Genomic DNA, 10580 nt, shown 5'->3' on the forward strand with positions numbered 1-10580 from the left:
CCGGGGTTCGAGGGCACTGCTCGTAAAGTTACACAATGCACCGCCCTCTTCCTGCACCGCAGCCTTGGCCTACTGACGCCGGCGCCATCGACTCCAGTTCGTCAGTCGACGACAGCGCTTCAGCAACGACGATGCCGCTGCTTGCACCGTGACCTGCCAGCACCGTGACGAGCACTGCCTTCATATCGCACCGTAACCCTGGTCTCACCGTCGACACCATCTGATGCCGCCACAGAGCCGCTGCTCACACCGCAACCTGAGGGCACCGCATGTCGCACCGCAGCACACGATGCCTGCCCACGCCAGTATTCCTGACTCCAACAGAGAGGAGATCAACCTGCAACGCGTGTGACTTCGAAGGCCCCGACGACTCCTGCACCGACCTCCGGAATCGACGCCTGCGGACGCCGTGTTTTCGGAAGCTCTACGACAGGTCGCTGATGCCCTGCATTTCTAAAAGGTACTGTTTGCGGCTCTTCCCGACACCGTAGCTGGCCGCGACGCCGCGGTCAGCCAGAACTGTTTGGATTTGTTTGCTCACAACTCCGTAATAGCCCCGGATGAAGCTATCAACATGAAGGAACTGTTTTTAAAGCATATTTTGATAACAGTGGATTTTTAAGTACTGTATTGTGGATTTTTATCGTTTTTGGTCTTGTCTTAAGTATATACAAAATGTTGGATATTTTTCTAAACTGGTATGGTGTCCTTTTATAGTGCTTACACTGTATTACCGTTGGTTATGAGCAAATGCTTTACACACTGCCTCTAAGATAAGCCTGACTGCTCGTGCCAAGCTACCAAGGGGGTGAGCTGGGGTTATTTTAAGAGTGTAACTCCCTTATCCTGACTAGAGTGGTGGTTTCTGCGTGGCTTTGGCACATGCCCTAGCCTGCCAAAAATCCAATTTCTAACAGCTGTTAAGGATGGGATATTTTGACTCAAACGATCCACAGGGCCATTCTCCTTGTCGGCAGATAAACTGCTACCAGAGAGTGAATACTGAGTTCTGCCCATAGACAGATTTCCTGAGCCAGGGTTGCTAACTTTGCAACACGGTTACCCCCCGTCAACTGTATATTCCAATGTGAACTGGTAGACCCTGAAGAAAAGGAATGAAGTAAGAAGACCTTGATGAATTGCTGCTTCTTCCATTGAGTTGGAGAAATTCCTTAACTCCTCCACTAATGAACAGCTCTGGCCTCACCTCTCCCCCAGCGTTACTTCCCACCCATGGCATCCATCTTCTGGATTAAGGTATGAGTAGGAACTAAGGAAACATTGTGCCAAGATTTGCAAGAATTACCTTCACTAGGGAACCTGCTGACTGGGGTGTGTCTGGCACGAAGACTGGGCTTCAGTGAGCCAGGAGATAGTGCACCAGAGGCTGACGATAAAACAAAGCATAGGAAATATCGCTAGACAGTCCGCCATCTTCCCTTACACTCCCAACCAGTCTTTAGCTGTTGCCTGTAAACTTTTCCAATAGGGATGTCAGATGGGATGTCAAATCCAACTTTCCACTTGAGTTGGAACAAAACGAGACTTCTTCCAATTGATCAAGAATTGTGGAACTCAATCACTTCATAGACTTGCATAATATACTTGAACCCCTTGGAAAATAGAAGGAACAAATCGACCTGTCATCAAGATACAGGGAAATATAAATACCATCAGCGGAACTAGCACTTTGTAAAGACACTTGAGGCAGAAGCTAGTCTGAATGGGAGTACTCACAATTGAGTGCTATGTGTATTTGTAAAGCACACTATCACCCACGAGGGTATCCTGGCTCTTAGCAGATGTGTGCGTGCCTAGCACTGCCTGTGGTAGGGTGGCTAATTGAGAAGCCAGGTCTTCAGGTTCTTGGAGAATTCAAGAAGAGAGGAGGAGGCTCTGATGTGGAGTGGATGGCCGTTCTATGCTTTAGCAGCAATGTAAGAGAATGCCTATCCTCCTCATTTAGTTCTGTATATGCATGGGATATTTGCGAGTAGGAGTCCTGAGGAGCGGAGGGTCTGCGTGGTTGGTGGAAGGAGATGCGACTGTTGAGGTAGAAAGAGTCTAAATTTTGTAGTGCCTTAAATGTGTGTGTGAGGAGTTTGAAATTAACTTGTTTGTGTATTGGGAGCCAGTGGAGCTCCCTGATTTGTGGTGTGATGTGAGTTCTGAATGGGAGGTTGAGGATCAATCTACCTACTGAGTTCTGGAGTGTTAAACCAGAATGCAAAAACATTGGAAGTTTTGTGAACCTGGGTGGATTGCCACATGTATAGAGACATTCATCAGATCTAGAGATGCAAGGAAATCCCTAATGGAGACCAACAACAGGATAGATTGAAAGGTCACCGTCTAGAATGGGATATGAGGTGGAAATTAACGGACTGACCAAGAATAGGCTGAAAGTTCCCTGAATATTTTTTAACCTTAAAAAAATAGAATTCTAGCCTTGGCCTCCCTTGACTTTAGAACTGAAATGATTGCAGCCATGGTTAACAGATCCTGTATTCATTTCAGCAGAGCTTGAAGACTGGAAGGACTCCTGAGTATAGGAAAATATTTCTAACAAAGTCTCTTCGAACTACATCTTGTATTAAATCTCCCTTGTATGTAGGACTGAAGTGCCTGTGATCCTAGATTGCCAGGTACAGATACATTTCTATAGATGACCCCCCACCCCTTCTCTGGAAGGATGGAAGGACAGTCACACTTAGAAGAGCTGGGGTGATAAGGAGATTTGTCATGCTCCACCCCTGCCCTACATGGGCTTAGAACCTCTGAATACAAGAGCAGGATCTTACACCCTCCTGAAACACTCATACTACGACTCCACCCAAACATCCAGGGTTCATTAGTTTGCAATCCTCAGCAGATTTCTTAATTTATTCCTCTAGCTTAGTGTATCAGAAAGTTTAATTTCAGTGAATGGTAAATGCATCAATAAGAATTAGAGTTGTCAACCCACCAGGAATGCAGCCAAATTCCACAGTGTGCTGCTACAGATAAACTAGAGGCTGCTTCCAAAAAAAGTGTACTTTTTCCACCATAGCCAGAATAGAAGTACAGTCCTTGCCTCACTGCATTTTTTCAGCCATTGACTGAAAGTCTCTTTGGATGGCTAGCACAACGCAAGTTGCATAAGCATTCACTCGCATTGCAAAATTGGAGTCAGAGTAAGCTTCTTTCACTGCCATCTCAATCTTTTTATCAACAGAGTCAGCTGGTAACATATCTTCAGAGGTAATCAAACCTTGTGAGAAAGATCAGTCATTAGGGCCACAGTGTGTTATTGAAGGCTCTCTGGCTTTTTTCTGCTTTATGAAAGAAAAATCTTCTTTCTCATACTGAACTGGCTCTGGGTAAGCCAAGCCAAGTTTTTCCTAATATGCTGAAGTACCTCGCTGAGATGTCCCTTTTACGCAGCAACCCTTCCACGCCTGTTGTTCATCAGGTTTGGAGGGATCCAAGACAAGCTGATCATCTCATCTGAGCTGCTGAGAGGCAGGAAGACCCTCTCTAACTTGAAGCTGCTACAACATTGTCAATCATTTGCTGGGATGTACACAGTTGGGGAAGCAGCCAATTCCTCAAAGAATACTGAATGAGAACTGGACCCTATTGGATATTTGCACTTCTCCGTACACATGTATCGCTCTATACCAGAGGTCTTCAAACTGGGGGGCGGCTCCGCCTGGGAGGCCTTAATTGACACCGGGGGAGGTGGGTGCCAGGCTCTGACCAAGAGAATTATCATGCTGATAAAAGTGTTTTGTTACAAGTGGAAACAATGAGTATCAGTAAGCTACTTGTAATGGGCCATCACTAGCATCTTTTGTCCTTTATATACTGGCTAGGAGTAGGTGTCAAAAGGGAAGGTACTCCAAATATTCAATAAACCTCCCCCTCCCACCACTGTGGATACCTTTACTCAATATTATGGCCTGGCTGGCCAGAATTGTATGTTTAGAAATAGTGTATTTGATTGCATTTTAAAAAAGGGTAACAAAACTTAACTGCAGTGTTTAAATATATTAGACATATTTAAACATTGCTAATTTATTTGAATAATTGATAGAAACTCTGGGCAATTATTATTATTTATTTTTTTGATGTGGGAGCCCAGCTTTAAAAAGGTTGAAGATCACTGCTCTATACAGTAATGAAAAGATTGCAATACAGCACAAATTCTCCATTTTAGTCCCTCTGAAATGGACGAAACTTCACACTTTGGCCAGTTTTTAAGGAGATTAAATAATGTGACTCCCAAAGCTTGCAAGACTACCACCAAACCAGAGTCATGCAAGTGACAGCTGCCGTAACGCTAAAGGAAAACTGACTCTCATTCCTAAATCAGAGATACAATAAGAAAGAATGGATACGTTGTAAGAATTGTGGTGTATTATTTGGTGTGGTTGTGAGACCTACCTTGTAATACACTCACAAACCCACCTTGAGTTCAGTCAGGCCTGTTTGTAAAACCTCTTGCTCAACTCTGGGTAGCTCTGGCTTTGAGCAGCCAGGCTTAAACAGAAGAACTAGTGTAAAGTATTTAGAGGCACTAAACAACAGAATAAGAAAGTCAGACAACACAAAAGAAATCCAACACCAATTTATAAAACTAGATTACATTTTAATGAATTTTTAAACACCAAGGTGGGTGAAATCCATCAGAGGGTTCTGGAGATAGAGATTTTTAAGTAAAGCTTAAATCTCAGCTCTTTAGTCCAAAGCTGTAACGCCCTGAACGTCTCAGGATCGTTTAACAGACACGATAATGAGAACGCAACCACTTGTGAAGGTTTAGTTATTTTAATGAAGGCAAAAATAATACAAGGAATAAACAAAGGTTATAGTCACTGGAATCCTCCAGGCTAAGTACGTTACCAGCTCACAGCACGGATGGTCCTAACCGTCCTCTGCATATACGCCGATCCCGGCGTATGCCAACAGAGGGCAGAAATGAAATGGCCGACAATGCCAATCGGTAGGCTGTGAGGGGGCACGAAGAGTGTTGGGGAGAATCGAGGAGTCAGGGAAACACCCAGCCGGGGTCTCTACCTGAAGGGAGCAGCCGCTCAACCTCTTCCTCAGACTGCACCGGGACGCGGAGTCACCTCCTGGTGATGCGTCACCGATACCCCAATCACACGCAAAGAAGACTGAACCGAGAGCAACCGCTCGATCGATCCTGTGGACTTCCGAGTCTGTAACGCGGCAAACACCTCCTGGTGTGCGTTACAGCTGGCAGTCCCTGTATCTCTGGTCGGGCTGGGAGTTACGACTCCAACCAGCAAAAGCGCCACTGCGCTTTGACTCAGCCGAGTCAAAAAGCGAAGCTCAATGGTTATCCGGTAGAGCTTCCGGGTCCTTCACAGGTGACGATGGGGCAAGACACGGCCCAGGGAGTAACGACTCGACCTTCCTCCGTTCTTGCCTTACTGGAGCACCACTCCGGAACACTGCTCTTCACTAAGCAGGTACGTCGGTGTAAACACAATATCCGACAGCGTTGTACCTCCCGGTTCCTCCCTTTATAGGGCGTGTTTTCCTTGAGTTATGTAACAGCTCTCCTGTTTACTTAAGGGCGTGTTGTCCTTGAGTTATGTAACAGCTCTCCTGTTTACATAAGGGCGTGTTTTCCTTGAGTTATGTAACAGCTCTCCTGTTTACATAAGGGCGTGTTTTCCTTGAGTTATGTAACAGCTCTCCTGTTTACATAACCTCTCAACCGCTAAGCATCCTGGGAGATGTAGTCCGTTTTCGCTGGTTACCGTTTTCCTCCCCTCGCATGACAGGAATTCTTGACAAAAGCGCAGACAAGCATTGATAACCATAGAGTTTGGAAACATTTGAAAAGTTTTGAAGAGTTGTATTTGAGTAGTCCGGTCCAGTCAGGGTGACCAGTTCCGACAGGGAGAAGGTCAGGGAGGCCAATAAGGAGTATTTGGACAGTTACCTGGTCACCAAAGCTGTCTCAAGTTCAGTTCCACATTTTATGCAAGGACCGGCATAGCCTTCAATTGAGTGGTTCTGATGCTGAGGATATAGGATGCTCAGGATGCTGAAAGTTGCTCTGGGTGTAGTGCGGTCGGTGGGAGCCTTCCTGGGGTTGTTCCTCGGTCCACCGATGAAGTGGAGCAACTTGGGTCACAGGGGTTGGTGTCTCTCGAAGTCTTCTTTGACCCAGAAGAAGCCAGGCAGAAGCAAGGTGGTATCCTTTGCTGAGGGCTAGTGTCCTTTGTTGGTGACCAACTTGCATTCGGACGACGCTCCTAGGTCCAGCTTCATCGGGTGCAACTTTTAAGAACTGAAGAGGGGTTTTCTTGGCTGCACGATAACGGTTAGTGGCTATTCGCTCAAAGAGACTACTAACCAGCCACAAACAATGGGCTACTTCTGCTTTTATGACCCTGGTGCAGCAATTTAAAACCGGGCATGACGATGGACCAGCAGACATTTTTCAATTTGGCCGGCGTCTCCGTCAGGGCAATGGAGTAATTTCCTTTAAATTATAAATCTTTAATAAAACTATAAGAGGTCTCGCTATTCTATTATCACTCGGTGTGTTAACTGGGAATATAGCACTTTACTACGTGATGCATTACATCGCGTGCTATTACAACGCGGTCGTTACAACGACCGCGTTGTTAGTACGCAATGTTATGTTATGTTAATTTGGATTTGTTGAGCGCTTAATACCGGGAGGTCTCTAAGCGCTGTAAGAAGAGTAGCGTTGGGTCCAGGCAGTACAGTGACGATTAGGCCCAGGCTTCTGTAAACAAGATGGTTTTCAGTTGTTTTCTGAAGGGAAGAAGGCGGTTTTCCGCGCGGAGTTGGCTAGGCAGCCCGTTCCAAAGAGTGGGAAGGAGAAGGCCCTCCCTCCTTTGGTGACGTAGTTGAAACGTGGGCAATGTAGGAGGCTCCCTGTGGAGGACCTAAGCGAGCGCCCTGGCACGTATTTCACGAGTCTTTGTTTGATGTATGTGGGGGCTTGGCCATAAATAGCTTTATGAGCGATACACAGGCCCTTAAATTTAGCCCTTTGTTTTACGGGCAGCCAGTGGAGGCGTTGTAGGAGGGCCGAGGCTCGCGTGTGCCTCGGTAGTTTGAATATGAGCCTGGCAGCGTCATTCATAGCTATGTGGAGTTTTCTCACTAAGGAGTCCGATAGTCGAATGTACGGGGAATTGGCGTAGTCAAGACGGGCCAGGATGATGGCAGACACAATAGTTTTCATGGTGGAGAATGAGAGAATAGGGGAGTAGCCGGAGAAGGCCCACACAGGTGCCAAATACCGTGGAGACTTGATTGGCCAGGGTAAGTTTGTCATCCACTTTGATTCCCAGGCTTTTAACCACTGGGATCGGGACTGGGGCATCGCTCAACTCCTGAGGCCAGTACAGGGAGTTCCAGGGGTTGTGGTCATCCGTCATGGCAAGGACTTCAGTTTTGTCAGGGTTGATTTTAAGTAAGTTGGCCGTCATCCAATTGACCGTGAAGCGTAGGATCTCTTTTGCCCGGGATTGTGCTTGGGGGAGTTATCAATATGAAGGATGATCTGTGTGTCGTCTGCGTAATTGAAGATTTGGCACTCCATAGCCGTGAGGGCCTTGATTAGAGGACTGAGGTAAATATTAAAAAGAAGGGGTGAGAGTGCGGACCCTTGCGGGACTCCACAGGGAATAGAGCCCTTCTCCGAAACCCAGTCGCCCATCTGAATTCTTTGGACGCGGTTTGTCAGGAAAGAGGTGACCCATTGTAAGACAGATCCCTCAATTCCTATTGTTCGTAGTCTTTCCAGGAGTATGGCGTGGTTGACCGTGTTGAACGCCGCCGACAGGTCGAGGAGGACCAGCACACAGGGCTTTTTATTGTCGGCAATCAGTCTGATATCGTCCAGTACTGATAGCATCACCAATTCAGTGCTATGCTGAGCTCGGAAACCGGCTTGCCTATCCCCCAGGAGGTGATGATCCTCTAGGAACCTGGAGAGATTTTGCGGGACATGCTGTTCTAGTATTTTTGCGAGAAAGGGGAGTTGGGAGATAGGGCGGTAATTTTTCATGTTAGAAATATCCACGCCGGGTTTTTTGAGAAGGGGGATGATTCTGGCTTCCTTGAAGCAGCATGGGACCTCCCCAATCAGTAGGGAGGAGTTTAAGAGTGCGAGGATGTCCTGCTCGATTTCTGGAAGGGCTAGGTTAAAAATTCTGGGAGGGCAGGGGTTGGCTGGAGAGCCTGATTTTATCTTTTTGGCCAGGCAGCGGAGGGTTTCCATGTCAAGGGGTTGGAAAGAAGAGAGGATTTCAGCTCTAGTGCCCTGAGAGGCTTCCTCTACATTTGGTGGTGGTATAAAAGGGGAGTTGTCAATCTCAGTCAGTATGTCCTGGATTTTATTGGAGAAGTATGCGAGGAAATTATTGCATTGTTCTTGGCTGGATGGAGTAGACAGTGATTGTTTTTGACTAAGTTCCTTCAGGATTTTAAACGTTCCTTTTTGTTTGTTGGTTGCTAACAATATCCTGTTTTCATAAAAGTCCGCCTCTCTGCACAGCAGCGCTTTTTTATAGGAGGCTAGTTTTACTTTATAATCTGCCAGGGCCTGAGGTTCATAGTTTTTACGCCACTGTCGTTCATAATGGCGTAGAACGCGTTTGGAAGTCCTGAGTTCTTCCGTGAACCACGGGGCACCTTTGCCTGTATTGCAAATTTGTATTCTCTTTTCAGGGGCAACTGTGTTGATGGCCGCACGAAGTCGGTCGGCAAAGGCATTGGCCCATATTTCAATGTCGATTTGGGAAAAAGGGGGTGGTGATGGACAGAGTTTCTGAATGATGCAGAATACTCTTACCAAGTCAAGAGATCATGGTTTTAATCCATCACCGTTTTTTAGCTCACTGCACCATCCCAGCTCAGAACCTGGCTACATGCAAATTAGTCTGTACCTGTCCCAGTGCATGATGGGAACAGGGCAAACCAAACTACCAAGCCAATTCTTATACTGGGAAGGAAACAAGCTTCCGGGGACCGGTTTCTGGCATCACAGCCTTCGTCAGCCCAGCTTGCCTGAATCCTGATGGTGCAATGAGCAAGGGACTCACGTCTGAGCATACCCTCCCACACTGAGTGTGGATAAAATCGATTTGGGAAAAAGGGGGTGGTGATGGACAGAGTTTCTGAATGATGCAGAATACTCTTACCAAGTCAAGAGATCATGGTTTTAATCCATCACCGTTTTTTAGCTCACTGCACCATCCCAGCTCAGAACCTGGCTACATGCAAATTAGTCTGTACCTGTCCCAGTGCATGATGGGAACAGGGCAAACCAAACTACCAAGCCAATTCTTATACTGGGAAGGAAACAAGCTTCCGGGGACCGGTTTCTGGCATCACAGCCTTCGTCAGCCCAGCTTGCCTGAATCCTGATGGTGCAATGAGCAAGGGACTCACGTCTGAGCATACCCTCCCACACTGAGTGTGGATAAAATCGATTTGGGAAAAAGGGGGTGGTGATGGACAGAGTTTCTGAATGATGCAGAATAGGTCCCCGGAAGCTTGTTTCCTTCCCAGTATAAGAATTGGCTTGGTAGTTTGGTTTGCCCTGTTCCCATCATGCACTGGGACAGGTACAGACTAATTTGCATGTAGCCTGGTTCTGAGCTGGGATGGTGCAGTGAGCTAAAAAACGGTGATGGATTAAAACCATGATCTCTTGACTTGGTAAGAGTATTCTGCATCATTCAGAAACTCTGTCCATCACCACCCCCTTTTTCCCAAATCGTTTTCAACCACACTCAGTGTGGGAGGGTATGCTCAGACGTGAGTCCCTTGCTCATTGCACCATCAGGATTCAGGCAAGCCGGGCCGACGAAGGCTGTGATGCCAGAAACCGGTCCCCGGAAGCTTGTTTCCTTCCCAGTATAAGAATTGGCTTGGTAGTTTGGTTTGCCCTGTTCCCATCATGCACTGGGACAGGTACAGACTAATTTGCATGTAGCCTGGTTCTGAGCTGGGATGGTGCAGTGAGCTAAAAAACGGTGATGGATTAAAACCATGATCTCTTGACTTGGTAAGAGTATTCTGCATCATTCAGAAACTCTGTCCATCACCACCCCCTTTTTCCCAAACCATATTTCAATGTCAGCTGACACTGGCTTCTTAAGTGGGCGGGCGCGAAGGGAGATTAGCAGTGTCGGGCCTTCTATTTTTGACCAGATACGCACGCGTTTCCAGTCCGCAGGGGGCGGAGCTATGTGTGTGGTAAGAGGAAGTGTCCAATTGATACAGAAGTGGTCCGACCAAGGGTAAGGGGTGACCTCTTTAAGTGTTATGCATTTACATCGCAAGTCTTTACAACGACTTCCACTAGGGGGTGCTGTGGACTTAGGAATAGTATTATTTACTATTCCTCCTCCAGTTAGCGCAACAGTAGGGAATGTGTTGGAATTCATTTGCAATACCTCAGCGCATCCTAGTAGAATTTGTTGTAAAGACTTGCAATGTAAATTTATTGCGTACTAACAACGCGGTCGTTGTAACAACCGCGTTGTAAAGGTATTGCGGTGTAATGACCGCTTTGT

Source organism: Triturus cristatus, chromosome 6, assembly GCF_964204655.1.
Source record: "Triturus cristatus chromosome 6, aTriCri1.1, whole genome shotgun sequence".
Taxonomy (NCBI): Eukaryota; Metazoa; Chordata; class Amphibia; order Caudata; family Salamandridae; genus Triturus; species Triturus cristatus.